Here is a 12693-nt window from a genome sequence, read left to right as displayed (position 1 = left end):
CTCAGAGCAGCACTTTAGTCTTCTATATGAGGCAAATTGGGCAGAGAGAGTCTCTTAGCTATGTCAGCCAGGCTGAGCAGAGATATAAAGAGATATAAGCCTAGCACAGAAACCTCTGCACTCAACTGGCTCTGCACATTTGTGACTAATGAGCAGGTTTTTCTCCTCAAAGCACTAGCTTCTGTTGCAGTCACTCAAACAGGCAAACAATGGGTTGTATCCAATGTTGGCTCTACTCAGAGTATACTCATTGAAATGAATGGACATGTCTGATTTAGGACCATTAATTTCAATGGGCCTACTCTGAGTAGAACTTAGCTGGCTACAACCCATAGCAAAGCTAAATCTAATAGCAATCTAAATGAAGATCTTATACTGGCTACAGGCTGGGCAGAAATCTCTGTACATCTTGGAATTAACTTGAATGCTGTTTAAAGACCCAACAAGAGAAACCTTGTGGTGTGTCAGATTCTGATGTTTCTTGAAAGTGAGGGATCCACCATGTGCATTCTGAAATAAAAGCACACTTTGGGGCTCTGAGGGTTCTCATTATAAAGGAAAACTCTACATCCCCCAGAGGTGTCAGTGCTTTCAGACCCCTCTGGAAAGTTGACATTTGGCTAGCATATCAAGACAGAGCAAAGCCAACCACAGGTGAAGCAGAAGGTTGGGGTGTGGGAATTTTATTTATTCAACAATATTTATATACCACTTATAAAACTTCTAAGCAGTTTACATAAAACAATATAAAATAATTTGTATAGAAACACCAATAAAATCACACTTTAAAAACAAGTAGATCTAATAACATTTATCAAAATATAGGTAAACATCAACAGTTTTAAACCAGCAGATATACATAATCAAATTATATGTCCGGGTAACCTTGCCTGAACCAAAAAGGTCTTATCCAGGTATCGAAAACAAGTACAGTGAAGGCACCTGCCTAATATTTATAGGCAGGGAGTTCCAGAGAGTAGGTGTTGCCACACTAAATTATCGATTCCTTGCAAATGTAAAACAAACACTATGTGGCAGTTGTAAAAGTAAATAAGTGGTGAGCATACAATTCGATATGTAGAAAAAGGGAGTCAAAGACCAGAATGCTGAAGTATGTTATAGAAAACTGGTTTTATTGCAGAATATTTTTCAAAGAAGCCCAACGCGTTTCAGCCTGTAATCACAGGCCTTCATCAGGGGCTATAATATATTAAAACAGTGAGGACAAATGTCATTTCATAACTATACACTGTATAGGCATGTATTTACATGTTTTTTTAAAAAAATTAAACATAATTTTCTTAAAAAGTTTGTTTGAAACAATTTTTCTTAAAACAACAGCCAAAATCCATACTTACATAATGAACTTTTACAATGGTTAACCGAACAATTTTGGTCCTGTATTGCACTGATAACAATCCTCTTATACAATGCTAAGAGGGATCGCCTGTACATATATATCTGCATGCACGAAAAAATACCACCAATCCCATGTTTAGGAGGAGATAAATTATTTGACCTTTTCTTAATGGAAATACTAGCCTCGACCCCTCGAGATGGGTGCACTTCCAGTAGCAACCAGGAATATGCACCTTTGCTCACAGTATGCAAGTTTCATTTACTAGCATATGTATACAAACACAAACTGAGGAAGAGGAAAAGAAATGGTGACAATGCTGTTTTTTACTCTTGTTATTTTAAATAAAAACAAAAGAGAAAGTGCTGGATAATACAGGTAAAAGCAAAAGAAAAATAATCTTGTGATTATTTTGATTACATTTTATTTACCATAATGATAACAAGATCCATTTATATGGATGTGGTCATTATTGTAAATAGAATGTAAATATGTGTATGGATCTTGTCATACAAAATAATCACAAAATTATTTTATATTTACATTCTGTTTACATTAATGACAAGATCCATTTGACTATTCTGACTATAAAAACAAAAAATGTTCCTCTTCTTAATTAAAAAAAAAGGCCGGCTAATAAATATAAAAAAGGCTCCTTGCTGGACGTTTTTTCAGGGAATGAATTGTGATGTGGTACGCCACAACATTCTGCCAAATGCAAATGGATGAATGCAAGCTTAGGAGCCTCAAATCCCTCAGAGAAGACAGATTTGCCTTAGGGTGTTTCAGAAGAAGGGGAGAGGAAAGGAAGGATGCCAGTGTGAGGCCTTTTCGTGTAGTAAGGGGAGGATTACAAACAGAGTTCTCTTGTACGTACAGTCTTTTCTTCTGCCTTTTTCTCCCCATGTCAGACAGTGAAATTTAAAGAGTAAAACAATGGAGTTCATTTTCCTTGGCTTTTGAGGCATCACAATGACCATTAGCAGGAAATGTTACTACAAAGAATGCACATCCATTCTGTAAACAGAAAGTCAAAAGGGGGCAGCTCTTAAGGCACTGTATGCACAAGAACATACAGGTCAATCTGTTCCACTCTTAGCAAAAGGTTTGATAACATGCTGTAAAAATCTGCTTCGCTTTATAACATAGCTAGATATACAAGACTTGAGGCCTCTGCAACAACTATTGGACATGACAGAGCCAGCCTGAAAGTGCTTGAGAGTTCCTTGCACGCTAGTTCCCCGTCTTGTTGCCAGTCATGTGAATGGTGTTGAAAAGCAAGGTTTACAGAAGAATCCAACCTCTCCCCCCCCCCCCGGTGCCCTGCTATGCCAAGCTGTGGGAGGTTTGGATTGACTGGAAGTCTCCCTGTATTAAACTCCGCTGGATGTGCTGGTGTTCTGCCAGTGGGATTACTGGCAGCAAGGGCCAATGAAAAGCCCCAGCTAGGGATTGGATTTGTTGGCTGTTGCCACTCTGAAAGCCTTCCGTCAACCTAACAGGCTGGTATTCATTTGAGTTTGCTCTTTGTCCTCTATCTGCTGCTTTTACCAATCCGTTTTCCCCCTCCCCAAAAATATTGATATTAATATTTTTAAAGGAAATATTGATATTTTAAAAGGAAAGATATATCAATAAAGGAAAGATCAATAAATAAAAGGAAATACCAATAAAATTATCGTTCTTAATATCAATATTTTAGAGGTGGATTTTTTTAAAAAATCCAGTTTTGAAAATAGCTGTGGAAAGTTGCTACATAAGAATCCGATCTGCAACAATAGAGACTATGCGAATTAATGGAACTTTCAGTATCAGATCAAAACTGGGCAGAATTCCAGCATATCCCTAGCCCCAATACATGTGTTCCGAGGCTGGAGACAGAGTGGGCCGCGTCAATCCAGGACCCACTGCATGCTAAATTGGTTGTACTGCCATTGGGCAACAGCACTGAGCCCAGTCTGGATCTGATTGCTGCACCAGCCTGATCATCCTCTCAATCCACCTTCTGCCACAGCTGCTGTCAGGGCTAGGCTGTGGATGCGGCAGTGGCTCTGCCACTCCACAAGTCCCACCGGCAAAGAATGGGGGTTTGGTCTGCACCCATAAAGCGATTTGCCATTTGCTCCTGTCCATGATGGTGGGGCAGCAGATGACTTGCATTGTTTAGGTTCCTTAACAAGACAGCTATGTAGCAATTATGCCGATTCAACAACTGATTACTATGGGTACTGAGAAAGTCTTCTCAAAATAGGTATCAGTGGCTCACTATGTCGTATAGTTTTTTCTGCTGTGGAGGTGATGGAATGGTGAGTTCTTGCATGGTGATGATTTTAGAACTGAATGAGCAGGATTGTGCATTACACACACCCCTAGTCAGGACTGGCATCAAGAGTCTGCCTGGTCAGGCATTTGCCAGGGGCCCACAACCAGAGGCGCCTGGACCTGATGCAGTGGGTAGGAAGACACTGTCACTAAGACCAGAGATAGTGCCAAGATTTTGAGTTCACTTGAGCATGGCACCCTCAGTGGGAACCTAGAAGAGTCAGGGCATGTAAACTGAGGATTTTTTAGACTACTCTAAAGTGGAAATAGCAGTACTGCTGCAGCAATGGGCCCTCTGCTGGTCTTGGGGCACAAGAACTGCCCTTTGGAGCTGGCCCTGATTGAGACCCTCATTCCAGTTCATCACAATTGGATGTCAAAGGACTCAGTGGGAAGGACACCCAAGGCTCCCCTCCCCTCTTGCAGCTTGCAATTAGAGTAATGCTGGAGATCTTTCCTCCTCAGCCTCTTCTTCCTTTTGCTTCTTAGCAGCAACTTGGCAAGGCAGGCCCGTTGCCTGTTCTTCATCCCACTCTCCTTATTTTGTCTGAAACAGCTACAGTAGCTGTAGCTGGCTGAGGGTGGTGATGTTTGGGGCCCTACTGTCAGAAGCTTTCTCCTGCTCTTCTACTGACCAGAAAGATACAAATGGCTGCCACCTCCACAGCAAGGCTGTGAGTCAGTCTCCCACCTTCATCATCTTCTTCCCCATGCATGAACTTGTTACATGGCTTCAGTGCAGTGGAGGTCTCCCCAATTCCACCACTACCACCCAAGTCTTTGGAGATCACTTTGAGATGTTTTGGGCAATATCATCAGCTAGATATAGCTACCCAGTTGGGCTTTGATTGACTTTCTAACCTTACACTCCTCCTAAAATTCATCTCCACCTCTGTTAATACAAAGCTGCCTAGCTTCTCTGTATTGTTTTACAGATACCAAAAGACCTGTGTGTTTTGCCTTGGGATCGAGACAGGTCTGAGTAACAGCTGGATTTTATATTTCCGAAATATGGATAATCAACCACTGTATGTTTCTCCTTCCCAGCAGTCCTGGATGCAACCTGAAACCTGCAAAGCACCTAACAGTGCTTCATCTGATGAATGTCTGCTGCCTCCTTCCAGATTCCATTTTAAGACTGTGACTGCATATACATTATCCTGGGAAGATATCCTGGGAACTGTTAAGGGTACTAGAAACTGTAGCTCTGTGATGGCTAAACTACAGTTCCCAGGATTCTTAGGGAGGGGTATTTTAAATGTAGGGTGTGTGCACAGCCTCTGACTATATGCAAATTCCATTCATGACTGCATTATCGGCCAATTCTACCACCACCCTTTGGTTTTGTTTTGTTTACTGTCTAGCCTGATGAAGAATTCTGAAGAACTCAAAAGCTTGCACACTTTTTTGCAAGAGGGCCATGCTCGCTGGGGATGATGGAATTTGTGGTCTGCAACATCTGGAGGAAACCAGGTTGAGGGAGGCTGCTCTAGACCAAATCACACAGAAAGATGCTTTCATTAAAAAAAATGATTATTTTCTGCCCAGCCCAATGACTCAGAATACTCATCTCCTTTTATTTGCAAGCTTGATTAGAATAAGAGATAACAAATTGCCCGAGGCGTCCCACCATGCCTAATTGCTTAATAAGGGTTTGAACCTGGATTTTATCGGTAGTCAAAGATCTAAGTGTTCACTTAAAACTCTAGACTGCAGTGCTGCCCACAGAACATCCTCGGCATCTGGTGTGTTTAATGAGTTGCCAGTGGAAGCAAGTTTGATCGTTAATTGGACTGTAAAAAGGATGTTTCAGTTTAAAGATTCCTTTGTTGGCACCTGTAGCCCATCACTGCCATTTCACTGCCTCTTTCTTTCTTGTTCCGAATCACGTACTATTTATTAAATGTCTATTTATATTCTGTTCTCACATACCTTCTGCCCCTGTGCTCCAGCTTACATTCTGAAGAAATGCAATCCAACAGCAGAAAGCACTGAAGGATTCCTACTTCTCTTGCAAAAACGCAGAGCAAGAAAAGGATGAGTTGATACCATCTGGAGACTGAGAGTCCCAAAAGGATACACTGTCTTCAATAGCAGGTTCTCTGGAACCCAAATTATCTTTCAAGGGACCTGCAGTGTATTAGCTTAATGACCAGGGAAGAGACAGGAATACGTGCCTTGTGCCTACCCCAGTCCACAGAGCTACGATTGGACTTGAAACTAGTGATGAGCAAGCTCCCTCCCTCATGTTCCTCATAAACTGTGAGGCAGCTAGGGCTGGACTTTGGGGCCAAAATATAGGACCCTGTACTCCCAAAGGGAATCCAAATAGCCATCCAAACAGTGGAAGATTATTGGGGTAGCAACGAACAGGCCAGCACCTGCATAGGCATGCTAGGGGCCCCCAGGAAGGATGCTGGTTGCCACCATTCTTATTCAAGATATTATATATTTGGAGGGCAGGCAGCGGGGCACGTTCAACTTATAGCTGCTGCTGTTGTTGTTATTTCAAAAATATATCCTTTTCTACAAAATAGTACTTATTGCTGAGAAATGTGTTTAGCCTCAGGGCAGCAGAAGCAAAAGGCATTTTATTCCTGTAGTCATGTTGGTGCTATGATTTCAGTCAGTTAAAAATGCAAAACTGCACATGCTCAGAGGATTTCTCTTTTTAAAAAATTAGGGTTGGCAACACGGCTTTTTGCTCTAACACATAAGAAATGTAGAAGCAGTTGTAAGGCACAGGATGGTGGTGACATGGGAGGAAGAAGAAAAATGTTGATTTTGTGCTTCACAATTCAGGGCTGTAGCTCAGTGATGAAGCATCTGCCTTGCATGCACAAAGTCCCAGATTCAGTCCCTAGCATCTCCAGGTAGGGCTGGAAGATAGTCCTGCCTGAAGCTCTGGAGAGCCACTGCCAGTCAGTTTAAACAATACTGAGCTTAATGGGCCAAGCTTCTGACTCAGTATAAGGCAGCTTCCTATTGTTGCGCACCTCCCCAATCTCTGAGAGGTGAGATTTCAGGGGTCTCTGTGCTCTCCCTGTGTTTGGTTTCCTTTGAGAAGAAGGTCAGCAGAGACTGTGGTGTCTTTATGAAATATGGTTTGTTTGTTTACACACATTCCAACCTTAGCTTAGGATGGAGGGGTTCAAGCCATCAGCAGTCCAATATCCAGCTTTCCCATCAGTGTTACAGGAAGCATCCTATAGCCATGGTGCAGAGAGCCAGCCTCTCTGCCTGCCTCCAATTCCCAGGCATTCTCCGAGACACTCTCAAAACACTCAAAGCACAAACCTCTGCTAGCCGCCAGGGTGGGGGGAGGCTCTCCTTCAGAGTTTAAATGACAAAGGGATCTTCCTGGCCCATTCACCAGTTGCTGGGCACTTGAAAGACCCATTAGCAAACTGGCCACTCTATCAGCTTAACAAAAGAAACTCCAGCACAGCCAGCCCCTCACCCCAAGGCACAAGATTCCAAATCAGAGGCGGGAAGGGGACCCACAGGGATCATCCATTCCAACCCCCAAACTCACAACACTATGAACACTATATTCACAACTGAAACCTACATTTCTATGCTCACATGGCTGTCTAACGGGGTGTGTGTGTGTGTGTGTGTGAAACACCATTAAACTCGGTCTAAAATTACCTAGCTACACCTCTGCGCATAATTTGCTCAATTCTTTCAAACTTTCACAGAGGATTCTTGGAAGCCCTTAGGAATCTGTGAAAATTCAGAAATACAGAGTCCCAGAGAGTTTAGCTCCAGCTCTCCCTTCCACAGCAAACTTAACCTTTGCAAATATTTATTTACTACATTTATACCCTGCCTTTCTTTCTCATGAAACCCAAGGGGGTTTACATATGGTTCCCAGGCTGTCTCTCATCCAGGCACTGACCAGACCTGACCAGCAGGGAGCTGGCCTTATGTGCCTCAGACCATAGCCTAGGACCATATGGGGTAGGGAAACCAGCAGTACAGTTGGTTGGTTAGTAATATGATCAGTAGTGAAGTGGCATTATACAACCTTGTAAGATTATAAATAATATGGCCAGGCTTGATTACTGCTTTCTGCTTTTCTATTTCTGTCACCATTTGACTGTTCTTCAGGAATTAATAGGAACTCCTTTGAATCTGACTGGCTCTAATCAGCAGGAAATGACAAGGAAACAAGATAGAAGGCTGTTATCGATGACTAACACACTCCCCTTTCATGCTGATTGGCTGAACACAATGAACACAAACCTGGGCATAAACATTGGAGTGGGTTTGGGTTCCTGTCATCATGGAGCTGGAATTTCACAACTCTCCCAGTTCCAAAATTCATGAGTAAAAAGGCTAGAGTGCTAGAACAGACAGAGAAAAAGAGGTTTTAGAAAGATTTTTTTAAAGTTTTATAAGGGGAGTTGGAGTATTCTTCCAAGGATGTGGTAAGCTTATAAAATATTGCACACTGTTCAAGAGGGGTGAGGAACCTATGCACCCCCTGGTGCTCCCATCAGCCTCAGCCAGCATGGCCAATGGTCAGCAATGATAGGACTTTGTTTCAATATAGAAAAAACAGTACATTTAGCAAATGAAGATTAGCTCTTGTCTCTTGTGACCAAGAAGCCTTCATGCAGTTCAATTGTACTATATTAGAGGTAATGTTATTTAAATACTTGAAGTGAAAATGAGATATTAATACAAATACAAACAGGTTCATTAGTTCATTTTCCCAAGACCTCAGCTAATTATTCTATTTTATTTTATTTTGCCATGGAGCTTTGTTAAAGGCAACCTCAATATAGGCCACAGAAATCAATATAGAGTATTCTCCTTTGTGATGTGTATTAATTGCTTTCATTTACAGTTTTAATTTCTCTGGGAAGGAAGCTCCAATTGGGCATTGCTGGAAAGAAATGCCACTCTTTAATTCATTACATCTATACCGTTGTATTATTATAGACCAATGCAAACACAAACTATTCCCAGAATGCTTTGGGGGACACAAGCTTCATTAGAAGAAATAACCCACCACAGTATGTTAAACCATAAGGTAGCTATTCTTTCTACCTGAGCACAGATAAAGACTGTATTTTAAACCCCTGGCAGATTGGATTTATGCATGATGTTTTCTTTAAACTGCCTTACTTAATTTAGAAATACATTAAAATACTCATCTGCCAGCTGTGCTAGTTTCAGCTGTACCAAACGGATGATTAGCATGCTCCTGCTATTATTTTCTTCATACAGATTTTTTAGGGGGGAAATGGCTAAAAAGTATTATAAGATTATGGCAGGGAAGGAGAGTGATCTAAAGAGTATTTTTAAAAATTACACTCATGAATTATTTTGACCGTTAACTGTTCTTCTCTAATTAGGCAGACTTGCCAATATTGCCCTAACGCAGGTATTTTAAAAAAATTGGTTTGCCAATCTTATTTGAGAAAAAAGTTTGTCATTAGAGCGTAAATAATTCTGCTAATAGGCTCTACCTGCATACTTTTAAAGCAGTATCATATCACGTTAAAAAGTCATGGCTTCCCCCAAAGAATCCTGGGAACTATAGTCTGTTAAGGATGCTGAGAGTGGTTGAGAAACCTCTGTTTCCTTCACAGAGCTACAATTCCCAGAGTGTCCTGGGAAGAAGGATTGATTGTTAAACTACTCTAGGAACTGTAGCTCTGTGCAGGTAATAGGGGTCTCCTAACAACTCTCAGTACCCGTAACAAAATACAGGTAGAATGGAATAAGGAGTTAGAATCTATTATACAATCCAAACAATGGAAAATTGTTTTGGAATCTATACAGAATTTAAAATTATTGGTGCAGTAAAAATTGATGTTTTGGATATACTGGACTCCACAACATCTCTACAAGAAGGTGTTGTCTCACTCATATAGATGCTGGAAGTATAATGCTGGAAATGACTCATTGAGACATACGACATGAGTATTGCCCAGTGATATCTCCTTTTTGGTCAGAAGTTGTTGTCTATCAATTCTGTATTGGCAAAATCTTTAATATTTATTTCATTATTTATTGCATTTGTATACTGCTTCATACTTCAAAAGAAGCCTCAAAGCGCTGAACAATATTTTCAAAAATCACAAATACAATACAAAATACCATAACACAATAAAAACAAAATTCCACATTTAAAACAATACAAAACATTTTAAAAGATCTTCTTAAATATCAGTATAAACTAAAACACAACTAAATCACAATAACTACTGGCAGATCAAAGCACAAAAATATAACAGAGAAATCCAGCCCCACACACCAAATACACAAGCATGTGTGGACAGGTAACAGCATCACTCTAACTTCTGCTGCTACCCCCCCCAACTTACACTCTCACCAAACCTTGGGGCAACAACTAAACCTTCCCCATCCCTGGAGCTGCCTCATCTCACCAAGGAGCAGCCACAATAATTCCATCCCCACACAAAACACATAACAACAGCACCAGGGGGTGACATCCTCATCCCCATCTTTCTCTTGTTTTTTTTCTTCCCTTTATTTCTTTTACAAATTTGCAATAAAAAACAAAAAATAGTGCCCAGGATTTTTTGCGGGATACCATAACTGCAGATGGGGCCTAACAAAAGCAACAGAAAATAATCTTTGAAATGGCATGAGGACCACATCAGTTTATGTATCTTTGAGATTGCTTTACATCCTATACCCTGCCTAGTCTTGATGTTCAGCAGATGAGGCCTTGCTGGTGGTGCCACTTATTAGGCGTAAAACTACCAATGATAGGACCTTCAGTGTGATTGCACCAGCTTTCTGACACTGTCAGACAGGCACCTTCTGTTTCCTGTCTCAGACACCTACTGAAGACTTTTCTATGTAATCAGGTTATTGCCAACTTTACATGTTATCTAGCAGTTTTTATGATGGTTTTAATGTGCTTGTTATCTATTTGTATATTTTGTCCATCGCTTGTGAAAGGGCCTCGAACCATCTCTTTCTTGTACAAACACAGGATTCAGGGTTCTTGCATACTCCCCTAGTCCATATCTACACAGACAATTTATATGACAAACATTTTGGTCACTTGAGCTTCCACAGTTTTTGCCAGCAGTTAGATCTGTGTAGATGAACTACGGTCTCATCAAACAACATACTAAGGTTTAGGGATATCTAAGGAAAAATAATGGGAGTTCAATGGCAGATTACCTTTATAAATTATATCATATTTATTTATTCTTTATACATTCATTTCATATATACAAGTAAACGTGAATCTGGCTTTAGCCAGTAAATCAGAATCATATAGGTCAGGGTCAAAGTCCTGACAAATTACCAGCTCATAATGGAGCTCTCAGCATTCTTATATATAATACCTCAGTATTATATATCAGGCTTGTACATCAGTATACATTGCAGTATACATTTAATATATCTTAAAATATAAGGTTCTATTAATTTATTACATTATCTGAATTACATAGCAATATTTGTGAAGTTATATTGCAAGGCATCAACATAATGCAAATTACATTTCCCTGAGCACACTTCAAATATTTCTCTCTCTTATCCATAAAGGAATTCATCTCACCTACAGGGAGGCAGGCCTCTGTGATCAGCAGTAGCACAGCATAGCAGCAGTTTGTCTTCAGCTCAGTCTCCAGCAGCGAGCTAAGCAGCAATCATTGGATCAGTCACAAAGACTGATGCTGAATTCAGGAATTCCTTTCTCTTTTATAAGAATTCTTATCTCCTTATCAGCTGCCGTCTCTATGTGCCACCTGCCAGAGGCAGCAAATGCCTCGTTGTACCGCCTGCCAGGGACAGCAAATGGGACTAACTAAACCATTTAATAACAACTACTTGACAACTTGACTTGAAACAGGTGTTGTCCACACCATATAAGGCAGCTGCAGCTGCTGGCTACATGCTATTATCAGTTTACTGACTGACTGCCCAGAACTAGACAAAGGAGGGGGGGGCAGAAAACCTGTTTCCCTTTTGAACTTTACAAGGCTTGACTGAAAGTTATAAGGAGGTCTGCATATCTGGACATATAATATCCTATATATTAAGATTAATACATGCATTGTAAAAACTCTTAGATGGGAAATTTACACTAAACATGGAGCCAGCCTGAAACACTTGGATATTTTTATGAAAAGCAGTCTATAAATTTTCATATTAAAAATTGTATCCCTAGAACAGACCTGTGTCCATTGAAACCGAGCACCTTGAGAGACAAAGATATTGCACTTACATCCTGTTTCCAGGCTTCCCATGGGCATCTGGTTGGCCACAGTGGGAACCAAATACTAGTCTTAATAGCCCTTTGGTCTGATCTAGCAGAGATCTTATGCTCTTATCTTCTTGGGATGCATCATACTTCTATGTCAGGTTTCACAGAGTCAGTTATACTGCTTGAGAACACAGGAAGCTGACTCAAACAAGGTCAGACTGTGTGTCATTCTAGTCCAGTACTGTCTAACTGGCAGCAGCTCTCATACCTCCAGGCAGAAAAGGTCTTTTTTTGTCTTAAATAACAGGGAGTGCTAACATTTTGGGGCCATAGGCACATTTTAAAACCTAAGAATTTTTTTTTAAAATACCAGAGCTAAGACCATGTTGCCTCAGGTACAAAGCCAGGGGATTGATTTGGGGCATCTTTACTGATCCCAGGCACTTTATCTACATATCTGCATTTGGGCTTGAAAGACCAAGGAAGGTGTGGGGACATGGAAAGTGAGGTCACATCCACACCTTGCACTTAAAGCACATGGCTTTCCCCAGAGCTTGGAAAAGTTACTTTTTTGAACTACAACTCCCATCAGCCCCAGCCAGCATGGCCACTGGATTGGGCTGATGGGAGTTGTAGTTCAAAAAAGTAACTTTTCCAGCCTTTCCCCCATAGAATCCTGAGAACTATAATTTGTTAAGGATGCTGGGAATTGTTGCTCTGAAAGGGATAAATTATAGTTCCCATGATTCTTTGGAGGAAGCCACGTGCTTTAAATGTATGGTGTGGATGTGCCCTAAGTTGCAAGCAAGCA

At 40.9% G+C, this 12693-nt stretch overlaps 1 long non-coding RNA gene across 1 annotated transcript in view; it reads right to left on the bottom strand.

Annotated features, from left to right (window-relative positions):
- The window catches only part of LOC133365260 (uncharacterized), a 63546-nt gene extending 52096 nt beyond the window's left edge, over positions 1–11450 (bottom strand). Inside the window, exon 1 of the long non-coding RNA XR_009758148.1 lies at positions 11235–11450. This is a non-coding gene — a long non-coding RNA (uncharacterized LOC133365260). The remainder of the gene's footprint in view (positions 1–11234) is intronic.
- Between the last annotated feature and the right edge of the window lie 1243 nt (positions 11451–12693).

Source organism: Rhineura floridana, chromosome 10, assembly GCF_030035675.1.
Source record: "Rhineura floridana isolate rRhiFlo1 chromosome 10, rRhiFlo1.hap2, whole genome shotgun sequence".
NCBI classification, from domain to species: domain Eukaryota; kingdom Metazoa; phylum Chordata; class Lepidosauria; order Squamata; family Rhineuridae; genus Rhineura; species Rhineura floridana.
Note: the sequence above shows the minus strand (reverse complement) of the source record. Positions and strands in the feature narration are given on the sequence as shown.